Here is a 12396-nt window from a genome sequence, read left to right as displayed (position 1 = left end):
CGTGAAAAGTTTTAGTAACAGAAGTAATCCCTTAAAAGTAAATGGGATTCACTATGCAAGTAAAATTACCTACATGCACGTTTACAGTATTAGACCCAAGACATTCGCTAAGGGCTATAAGGTTTTATAGTTTTTGCTTCTTGCGAGATCTGCATTTTTAGCCAGAAGGCCGAATTGGAGCCTTTAGAACTGTAATGACTAAATTAAGGGAAGAAATTGAAATGACAGCAGTGGTTGTTGTAATCTACTAATTTTAGTGCAGGTGTGAAAAAAAAATGTATTATTACTAACATTTCTCAGCTTCAACCAAGTGAAACTTCACTGTCATTTTTGCAAACAGATTTTGTTGTAATTATGATGACACCATTCCTTTGAATAAACAATATGCCTACATGCATCTGTTCCATTGGCAATTCATCCACTAACTGAAAAAAATATACACTTTTCCAGTTTGTTTCCATTTTCACAAAGTATTGAGGCACAACCAAAAGGAGATATTTTTTTATAAAAAACAAAAACCTGGGTATTACTAAAGAATAATGTCTTTTACCATTACATAGATCCACATTAGTCTCAAAAGCCCCAGTACACATGCTGCTAAATTGGATTCAAACCTGGATAGCGTGGTGAGTTTCTGGAGACTTAGTCTTATTACTGTCCCCAGTTTTCCAGTGCTGTTCCTTCATCCTCATCATCTCTTTGACAACCACCGCCTTCCACTGGTTGGTTTCTTTCCCGTTCTAGTCTATCTGAGGCTCTGCTGCCAAAAACATGAACTTCTATCCTAAATACTTTTCCTTACAGCATCTTGAACCCATTTGTCGTCTTTCCATTTACTCCCCACATTATTGTCCCCTTTTTTACCCTCATGATGCTACATAAAAGAAAATATGCTTTTCCCAATACCCTCTTTTTCTATTCCTTAATATTCTGCTTTACTATTCCTTTTGCTTTCTCTTCCCCATCTTTTATGCTTCTCACTGAAGTTTCTAGGAAATAAAGGAAATAGAGGGAAGAAAATAATATTTTTTCCTGTATACAGTTTTCTCTTTTCTTTTTAAATTCACTTCTCTTTCCCAAGGAAAGCTCATGTTGTCACTCTTTACCGCCTAGTAACTGAGCTACCCATTTCTTGTCTGGGCCATAGAAACTCAGCTGTAGGATCTTTGAGATCTTTGCTTTAATGTTCTGAACAGCTACGTGTTTTTGTGATACCACAGGCATCTTGGGAGCACAGGCTGTTCAAGGTACAGGTGATCTCAGAGAGGAGCTTATAACCTTCCACTTGTTGCTCACCACTAGCTGAGATCAGCAGCCTTCCAGATGGTGGCTTACTGTGTATCCAGCCTGGTTCAGGCTTGCGGTGTGATTCCTTTCATATATTTCTGTGTCAGCAGAACTCAATGTGGCCACGTCTTTGATACAATACCTTGGAGATCTGTTATTTTTGTCAGTGTTTCACTATTTAATCTTACATTTCAAGAGGAGAGGTTAGCTCTTTGTGTATAGTAATCACAGCAAACCGGTTTTATTTAGCTTGCTGAGCCAGCTCGATGAGGTGGAAAATGCATATGGCAAATTTTAACATCTGTCCATTTTTCCCCATGTCACAAATACTAATTAGCATTGGGACCATAGACTGTACTGAGACAGAATTTCCAGACACATGTAAGATCTGGTCTGGGAAATTTAGGCCTTTGGTAACCTGATCCTGATGAGCAGAAGCCTCTAGCAGAGAGTGATCAAGATTAGTTAGGACAAGCCAGTGACTGTTGTGCTCTTCAGCCAGCACAGCTGCTTATAGAATACTCTACAACCACCTTCATATATATAGTTATTCTGTAAGGTTTGGTTCTTGTAAGCATAGTGCAGCTACAAATGACTGTTTAGGGGAGCACTGGTAGTTTTAAACGATTCAAGGAAATACTTGTACACATGTTTATATGTCAGCAAATTATCTCCATTTTTACAAGCCTATATGCCTTGATGTGAGACCTTAAAAAGAACTTTAATTTTGGCCATGAGAGTAATTTTTGATAAACTGATGTATTATCAACATAGATAAATGACAAATAACCAAATAATGAAATATCATGCACAGGCCATCGAAGACAACTTAAGTATTTACAGGCTATATTTATGACAAGAGATGTAGCATTCTTGCTAATTTCTCTAGAACATACAGAATTAAATCCATTTGTGTTAGATACAATGCATTCAGTAAAGCCAAGACATCTCCCACAAGTAATTTGCAGATCAAATGTCACTTATTGACACTAAAATCAAAATCACTTATTTTACTCGAGCTTTGTTTCACTTGTAGTATATACACTTTCTTTGTAGATTATTAATTATTTTCATTTCAGAGCACAAGCATCAGACATGTTGGGCATCTTGAAGCAGAAACATGTTTAATACAACTATTCTACTCAGTAGGTTATTAATTTAAGGGTCTTAACATGTACAGAAGACATAATTTAATGTTATAAACGCATTTTTTACTGTTTTATGTATCATATATTTTTAGAAAGTGTAATGAGATGCTTGAGGCTAAATAAATTCCTTTAACAAGCTGTTCCAAGCTCAGCTTTCTTAAAACCATGGAAACAGGTTTGAAATGCACATTTGTTAGGTCATTTTAAAATATTTTCAGAAGACATCTTTGAGAAAATAACTCTTCTATCTGTCATTTGAATTTCTTTTTCGTGGAGGTTGATCTAGGAAAGGCATAATGGAAATCTAAAAAAATTTAAGAATAGCTCCATGTCAGGTTTTTTGAGTATCAAGTGTCAGCAATATATTTTCCACTACTTGCTTGGCCAAAAAAACAAAACAAAACAAAACAAAAAAACGTATATATAAAGAAATTATATTCAAAGGCTTTATCAAACATAGGTGTGGGTTTTTTGTTTTTGATTTCTGAGCGTGCTTAATATTACTTTAAAATGTTCATCTAATTCAAGATAGCTGGTGGCAGCTGAGGCAGTAAAATATGTGAAATATTAAAACACACAATAAAAATCAGCTTATGGAATATTTGCTGACACGTATTCTTTCCCTGTATATTTGGATGCTTACATATCCAAGAAAATTTAAACACATTGCGCCTTATATTTTTCTCTCACGCATATGAACCAGTTTTACCAAAAAGTCTGAACAGTTAATTCCAGAACCTTCTTATTGATAGTATTATCATTCAGCTGTAGCTGGTTGATACCTCTTACGAGTCTTACAGTTATATGGACAAGTCCTGTAGAACAGGAAAAACAACACTCTCTCTGCCACTAGGTGCATTTATTCAAGATTCCAAGTGGTCATAGTGTCCAGTGCTTAGGCTGAATGGCAGAAATTATAAAACACCATTGACCAAAAAACAAACAAACAAACAAACAAAACAAAACAAAACAAAAAAAAGAATATACTTAATTCAGGTTATTGATATGCTAAGAAGATTCATAAATTAAAAAAAGCAATTGAATTTTGCATGCTAAGTGTGAGTTGACTTCCTCTGTTGAAAAAAATGCTTTGCTATGTTGCATTTCAGCCTCCCATGACAACACTTCCCCCTTTGTTTTTAAGTATTTTTTCCTTTCTTCTCCGTTCTTTCCATAAGCATTCAAAAGCTCAGCTACTACGTGTGACCACATTTGTAGTATGTATTTTACATTTGAGCAGATCCTCTAAGCTGCAGAGCAGGAGACAGATTTGCAAAGTCTGTTTCCACTCAAGGATTCCAGCCTCTAGTTTTGCAAAGCCTTCTGGGAATACATTTTCCCAGTCTGCATTCCAGTAGCGTTTTATTTCCTGTAGCTGTGTCAAAAGCAGTAATAGTATGTCTAAGGAGTGGAACAGGTTCCTTTATAATATATGTACCATATGGCTTTGCAGCCTTTTTTCTTCATTTGTTTGGAAATGATTGCAGAGGATAATAGTGACTCTGTTCACTAATTGCTGTCCCATGTGCCATATTCATATATTTGAATAGGGCTGCAAATGAAGAATTTTTGCTTTCTTTTCATTATGTGAGCCAAGGAAGTTATTGTAAGGTTTTAGAAAACTTTGGCTTCAGCAACTTTTGTGTCATCATCAGTTCTGTGTACTATAGATGCACTTTGCATTATTTATTTCTTTATGACATTATGAGATGTTCTTTTGATATTTAAGACCTCCCTGAACTTAAACTTCACAAATTATTTTATTTAATTCTTTTCTGGACAAATTTACACGAGGTGTCCTACAGTGTAATAATTAAACTACTAAGAAACAGTTCAGTGTTATTGCTATTATCAGTAGAATTTTTATTTCTTATTCTGTTTTGTTGTTGTTGTTGTTTTTTAACAATGAGTGATGCAAATTATTAGCACTAGAGAAAGCTGTCTAGATTTCTGATCTTTTTGCTTTAGCCAGGTAATTCAGCTGGGACTGAATACACAATCCACACTTATGAGAATAAGGACAGCTATGGGAAAGGGAAAGACTTGCTTATTTGCCAAGCAGCAGCAGAGCTAAATTACACAGCATCTTCTGATGGTATAAATGAAACAAATTACCAAATGGGATACATAGAATGCAGTAGCTAAAGCACTAAAATAAGGGCCATAGGCTAGAGAAGCCACTATATGATAATAATCTTTATTTTCTTTGTGCTCTTTAATAGAGAGAGAAGAGAGCTAAAATACATTTTGAACACACAATACTGGGAAGCACTGTTAGTTATGGATTTTGTGGGGGAAAAAAATTGCTTAATTTGTTCTGATTCTTTTGTGCTTGCAATAGGGAAGAACAGTACTCAATGAGGTAATAGTCTAGCAATTAACAGATACTTGGAGTGTGGCATTTGTAGTTTTCCATTGTCAACGTAAGTCTGAAATTTATTTTTTTATGTTATTTTGTGGAAGGAAGGAGGGAATATTCATAGTCCGAGTACCCATACCTCGTTATTTACTTGCATACAAAATCTCCAACTATGACTAAAACTGTAACTGGCAATTTCAATTAGATCATTTCAGTTGAAGATCCTATGTGTGAGTATAGGTCAGATACCCCATCAATATGGTCTTTAGAATATGAATTCACCATGTATCTGTGAATGCATTATTTCACAGTCTTTTATTTCCAGATCTTGCTTTTCCACTTGTCTGCTGATCCCTCCCCCAGGTTTTCTTTGTTGTTTTGTTGTTGTTTTGTGGTTGAAAAGGCATTCTACGTACTGGAATGTGCAAAAAGGAAATGATGGATGTGGTTTAAAACGGTTGCTCAAGGCAGACTTTTTTTTTTCTTTGTTTTTAAATTTTCTCCAGAAAGAAAGCGGAACTTGGTATATGTAAGTCACGTTTGATACCATTTGGAGTGGTGAGCAGAGGGTACTGTATTAGCCACTTCCCCATGCTGAGGATTAAGCCTGTGGGGACAGGTGCTTTACTAGGTGACAGTGTGTAAATGCCTCCCACCAATGGCTTTCCCATCGCAGGCTGTGATGCGCATCGTGGCTAAGGGAAAACTGGAGATATCAGGCTGTTTCACAGCTACCTTCACTAACAGACTGTTCTCTGGGAACTCTTGCCAGCTGGCGAAGGTGCCCACAGGTCAGACTAGCTTGTCCAAACCTAAGAAGAACAGAAAAGTACAAAGCTCAGCCAGCTCCCTGATGGGCTCCTCTTTCTGCTTCACTGAAGCAGATAATGTAACAGCGCTTGTGTCAGACATAGTCTGAAAGGATGGCTCCCTGTGTTGCCACTGTTTCGTTACTGTCCCTCTCAATAATAACAGATAAAGACCACGATCCTGGGAGTGTCAGAATGCCCTGAAGTGTTATGGGGGAGCCGATGGAGTTGTTTGCTTCAGAGGAAATAAAGTGTTGTTACTACATCACCACTAGCCAAATGTAATGTGTTGAAAACCTGTCAGACCCACTGGTCAGACCTCAACTGCCAAAAGTTTTGTTTTATGCAGTAGTTTTTAAATGCATTCGAAGGGATTCTAACTTCTCTTCAAACAAAATTTAATATCTAAATACCAGACAAATAACATATCATGCTTCCTTGTGGTTCAGAAGCCAAAGGAGATCAGCCTAAGATTCATTCGCAGACATCTGTAAAACACATTGCTATGGAATGACAATTGAGGTGATCCATAACTTGAAGTGGGCACTTGTTCTTTTTTATGAAATGCACATATAGTGACACAAAACATTGCTTTTCAAGCAAGTGTGCTCAATGCAGTCTAAAAACACTGTATAACTGTATTCCAGACATTGATTTTCTTTTGCCACTGAACGTCTGCTTGATACACAGAGGCATCTTGTGATTAGGCTCCACTCAGTAGCTCGATTAGACAGTGAAAGGAGTTCAACAGAGGAGGATAAAAAATCTTTCTTTCTGTATGCAATAAAAAAAGCCATAAATGTGTTTATTTCCATAAGAGTAGAAATAAAGATTCAGAGTTCAAAAGGTATTAGCTTTCAGCACATTTATTCAATGGAAGTGTATGTTTACTTTTCTTTGGTAGTGATCTTTAATCGAGGGTATTTTCTGAAGGAAAGACATTTTCATTTGCTGAATTTACAGACTTAATACGGAAACAAACATGCATATTATTATTCACATGAATGATGAAAAGTATGAGTTATTAAACCAATTTTCCAAAGTAGTGCAGAATAATAATGTTGCAATCCATTGTTCTTAAGAAATGTTACATCTCACCAGGGTTTTTAATTCCTGTGACTCCTGTGGGTTGTAATTTCCAGTTTCATAAATACCTTTGTCAGTTCTGTATGTCATTACAGTAAAATCCAGTTGGGGCCAGATCCTACTATGATGCCAGTTTCTGTTCCTGAGTGACAAGTATATGTGCTGTCAAACCAACAAGACAGAGCCTGCACCTTACAGGTCCAACATAATTTAAGCAAACCATGTGTCTTTTGTGGTTCACTAGCTAATGTATACTTTTAATGCTGGCAAAGATATACTAAATAGCTTTTTTTTCCTCCTAGGTTTGTTTTCAATGCAGAAAATGTTCAGCTAATGCATTGGTTAGAAAATCGGAGATCTGCTGAAGATTCCTAACTACAGTTTATAGGTACTTCATCCTCCTTCTCAGTTAAGAAAGTGAGAACTCTTGTACCAATCTCATTTCTGCCTGGAATCGTTTTACCATTGAAAAGGTTGTTACATTCTGTAAAGCCACAAAGGAGTCTTCCATTTGTCTAGTCTGCCCAGTCACATAAAAAAAAAAAAATAAATAAATAAAAAGCTGTAACAACTCCCCGAATTAATTCCTCTTAGGCAAACATTTTTAAGTCCTGAGCCTCAAACCCTCACTAGTTTGTTCCATACTTCGATTAATCTCACTGTTAAAGATACAGATACTGCTTCCAGTCTGAAACTTCTACTTTTTAATTCCAGCATTTTTATTTTGTTTAATATCTGTCCACTGCTATATTTTATCCACAATAAACAACTTAGACTCATATTCCAGTTTTAAAAGCTATAGTTTCCAGTCATATAATCTTTTTTATGACTTCTCTGACCCTTCCTTATCATTTTTGGATCGTGTACATAGAAACTACACTAGCCACGCCAGTGTTGGTTAATTATGACTGCTGTGTGAAGCGTACACTGGCCCCTATTACTTTTATTACAATCCAAGGCCAGTTTTGAACCCCTCCAGACTCAGTGTCTCTTGACTCAATGTCTTGCTTTTCCAATTGACTCCCAGTGAAGTCACCACAAAACAGTTCCAATCAGAGCAAAATTTTCTGAAGTGTGATGTACATTTTTCTCTCTTAGATATATGGCATTAAAACATTATTTATTAGTTTTTGTTCACAGAGATGAAACCGAAGAAGTAGGGAAGATGTAGGAAAGATCATTCTGTACAGATTATTTGTTATTTTAAATATTATCTGTCCCTTTAACATTAATGTGAAATGTTGTGATGTGGCTGGAAGAATCCACAAATAGATAGAATATAAATGTGTTTCACTGCTGCAGAATGCCCATCTGATTCCTTACAATTAATCTCCAAATTCTTATGAATTATGTATGCAAACTGTTAGGCCATGGCCTGACCCACTGATTGAGCACCTGGTGAAGGGATGTGGCCAGCCCTGGGAGCACAGGTACAAACGATTCACCTGTGTGATGGAAGGGGGTATACCTGGGTTCACTCCTACCTAATCTCATTTAAGGGCCGGTAGCTAAAAGTGAGGTTTTCTCCTTTGGGAATTTCTTGTGAGCCCTGATCCTCTGCAAGGGGTAAGCTTTTCTTCTTTATTATTGAATTGTGACTGCTGCCATTGTTGGAATGATCTGAATCTGGTTAAAGACAACTATATCTACAGCCTGTTATTGTTATAGGTACCTGCAATGAATTACATGTTAGATATACTATAACTCTATGTATGGTGTACTTGATGCAGCACACTGCAGTGCATTGAAAAAACTTAGATTAACTATTAAACACACTTCAAAATATGTGGAAGTAGTCTAAAAATGATCCAAAAGAACAATCTGCATTTTAAATACATTGTTAATATGTAATGACCAACTAACTAGTGAGCACATAGGGTAGTTATACACTAATATTTAATCTTAAGTTTTTTCCACATTTTTGGCCTTAGGTATCTGCCCTTTTTCATGAAACAGAAAGAATACAAATACAGATATTAAAAAAAAGGCTTTGATAACACTTTCCTGAAAAATTTCGCACTGAGCAAACCAGTACTGCTGGAGTATTACATCACACTAGTTTTGGTTTTAAAGGCCTAATCCAAACTCTATTTGGATGTTACTGTTGATTTTTCCTGAGCTCTTGATTATGTTGTAGGTGCAAAAGAATTGTTTCCAAGTAGAAAGAAATAGTGACTGTATGCATACATTAACTTCATGTAGAAATACACATCAAGATTTTTCTATGAAACTCAGAGGTTTGTTTTATAGAATATTTCATAGCAGTGTCCTAAGCTATTTCTCCTTACTGATGCCTTAATTTGTGAGTAATGAAGCAGTATTTTTTTCCTTAGAGGAACAGGAAATAATATACAGTCTGCTGTTTTCAAGCTATGCTGAAACCAGTACAAAACCATACTATTGGAAAGCATTGCCAGTGTGATATCCATGTTGAAATGCATTATTCTTGCACCACGTACTGAAATAAGAAGTCGTGAAACCTACATCATCTTAGCAGCATACGTGTTCACTCTCAAATTCCCCGTGAGATAGGAAATATGTCCTGTGTAATTCTTAGGAGGCTGGAGTATAATCTGAATTTGTATGTATTAAACTACTAAGCAAATACCAAGAGAGTAAGAGTACTGTTTCAGCAACGAGGGAAGCAGAGAAAAGATATAATGTGTAGGCCTGAGCAACAAAAACAATTGCAGGACTGAATGTGAGCTTTAGAGAATTTAATGAAATATTTATATGAGAAAATTTCATCGCTTCTGTCATATTGGATTCACAAAGTACTCAACAACATAAAAAGAGGTAGACAAAAAAGAATCAGAATACCATGGCTTGTACCTGGGATGTTCAGTGGACTGGAAGTGCTGCTACTGGTGGGAAATGAAGTTTTTCCCTGTGAACAGAGGGAAGAATCTTTTGCTATTGGTAATAGGTTTTGTGCTTGTAGTCTTGAGGGAGAGCAATAGATGTGGCAGCAGGTAATAGCAGGTGTAATCTACCTACCATCTACAAGGGCACAGGAGAAAGTCTGCTACTGTTTATTGTCCATTTTAATACATAAATATTGAAAAAAATGGTGGAGCACTGATAGTGCTATTATTTTTGCAATTGAAATAGGAAATAGCTCCTCTCTAATGAGTGACAATGAAAAGGAAGTAGTAAATATGTGGGAAAGAGTACCAGATAGCTTCTCTATGCAAAAGAGTTAATTCCTTCAAGTTACTGTTCAAAGACAAATTTAACTTCTTGATGCTATCCAGTCAAACAAAAGGTAGCCTTTTTACTGATTCTTAAGTTTACTTGGCAGTTTCACAGGTTGTATCTTCAGTGACCCTAGTCTGTGTATTAAAAAAAAAAAAAAAAAAAAAAGATAATTATAATAATAATTATAATAATAAATAAAAATTAAATTTAAAAACATTCAACTAATTATAGGTCTCACTACTTGTATGGCCCAAAACAACTTAGCATTTTCTGTTACAATCCCTACTACCTATAAAGATGGTGGCTTTATGATGTTTCTGTGGATTCTAAGAATATTTATGTTGAGTGTCAACAAAGCTTGAAGTGGTTGTCTCTTGGAATGTTGACAGATATGTGACACTATGGATAATATACTTCTACTGCTTTCATTGGTTTAGTTTCTTATTCAGAATCTTTTGGGTACACCAAGGTAAAAAGAATTTAAATGTAGTAAGAATATATGGTTCACTGGCAGGAACTGTGAGGTGCCTCATGGAAAAATGTATTCAGCAACTATGGAAACTGAAGCTTTTTTTCTTTTCTTGCTGATGGCAGCAGAACTGAATCAACTAATTGACTCTGTCTATATTTTTACAGTTGGCTTCTAACATCCCAAAGTTGTTTTTCAGTCTTTTTAAATTTGTTTCAATTTCAAGGTTGTGCTGCTTTTCGAAATGGTCTGATTGCTGTTGTGCTATAAGTAATAATCTATGGGAAGGTAAAAACACAGTCTAAATATACTCTATAAGGAGTATTTTAACCTGAACAGACCCTCTAACTGGAACTGAGTAAAAAACAGGAAAAAACAGTGAACAGATGGTATTTGGCATGCCTTTAATATAAAGACAAAGTAAACACAAAGTATCAATGTGTGAAACCAATGCAAAACTGGGAGATTTGACATTTACAGAATACTGTCTTTGATATCATTGTGTTGGTGGTGTTGTTGATGTTTCCAGTTTTAACAGTTTTAGTGTTTGTGGTTCAAAACAACAGAAAACAAATTGTATAGTTCTATAGTGTGCCAGATATTTTTTTTTCCTTTTTTTCCTTTTTTTTTTTTTTTTCATTAAAATGACTCCTTAGAGATTCCAGGAAATTATTTATTCACAATAAATTAGAGCTGCTAAACTGCCAGCCAGACTGTCTGCAGCAAAACTTACAAATGTTTTATTGTCCAGCATCATTGAAGTCTGCCAATAAAATTGGGCTTCATTCTGCAGTCAGAGAAATATTGTACTCCCTCTCCATAGGGCTATTTATTTAGCATCACACTCATGTTGTGTGTGTTTATGCATGTGTAAGCATGTGCACTGAAAAATGTGCTATTTTACGAAGAGTAAAATCAAAACAGACATGTCTGAAGACAGAAGGAGGACTAAGAAGTGAAACCACTTGATGCAGAGTTTTATTTAGAGACCCAGTAATATTTATTCTCTTCAGCATTTAAAGCCTCTAAAAGGTATATTTGGCTCATAAGCTGTACAAATGAAGTTTTGTTGAAGCTTTTAGCATTGTTGCTTTTACCTCTGCATTCACTGAACCATTAAGGTTGGAAGAGACGTGATCATCTAGTCCAAATTTGAATCTTGTTAGAAAAATAATGTTGAGACTTAATGAATGAATACCCACAGTCTGACCAATACAGTATATCTCCCCATATTCTTTGACATGCCTTATCTATGTGGCGTCCGTTCTGAGAATTATCTGGAAACGCCACGTAAAGATTGAGAAAGTGCTCAGTCTTTAATATCACCATAAAGTAATACTTCCCAATTGAAAGTATCCCCCCCCCCGGGCTAATATGAGTCAGAAGAAACTCAAATGTTTATTTTGCATTTCTGGTCTTTAAAAAACTAGAAGACAGACTCCAGAGTCAGACTACATCTCCACATTTTAATATTATTGCTTTAAAGGTGTCATTCATGACAAGAGAAGAGGCTCCAGTAGTTAGTTTCAACTGTTGACCAAGAATGATCAGCTGAAGTGTTCTTGAGCTTATCTAATCAAGTATGACTGTTTCACATCTGAAATAGATTGAGATCATGTATGTTTCATATTCCTCATAGGCAGATAAGAGGATTTTATTCTGATGTTATCCAGCAAACTAAATCTGCTGAAAGCAAACATCATCTATCCTGGTTCCACGATGAGGATCTGATATGAAGGAAACATTACTCTTTATTTTTCCTTCCTGTGCTTCTGCGTACTTGACTTTGCTCCCTTAGCACTAACTCAAGAAGCCACAATGTGTTTTCTTATCTGTCTCACCCACTACGGTGTGAGTATGCAATTATCATGCCTGCTGAGGTGTGGGTGTATTACATCCCTCCCCGTGTATTTTCTGAACTGGAGCGATTACTCTCCTCAATGACTGTGGGGGGCAGGGAACCTTCCATTCCTGTATCTTATGCTACAGGTTGACTAGAATGTAGTTATTTAACAGATGAAGTTAGTCAACACACTGTGT

Source organism: Coturnix japonica, chromosome 8 (genome assembly GCF_001577835.2).
Source record: "Coturnix japonica isolate 7356 chromosome 8, Coturnix japonica 2.1, whole genome shotgun sequence".
Taxonomy (NCBI): Eukaryota; Metazoa; Chordata; class Aves; order Galliformes; family Phasianidae; genus Coturnix; species Coturnix japonica.
Note: the sequence above shows the minus strand (reverse complement) of the source record.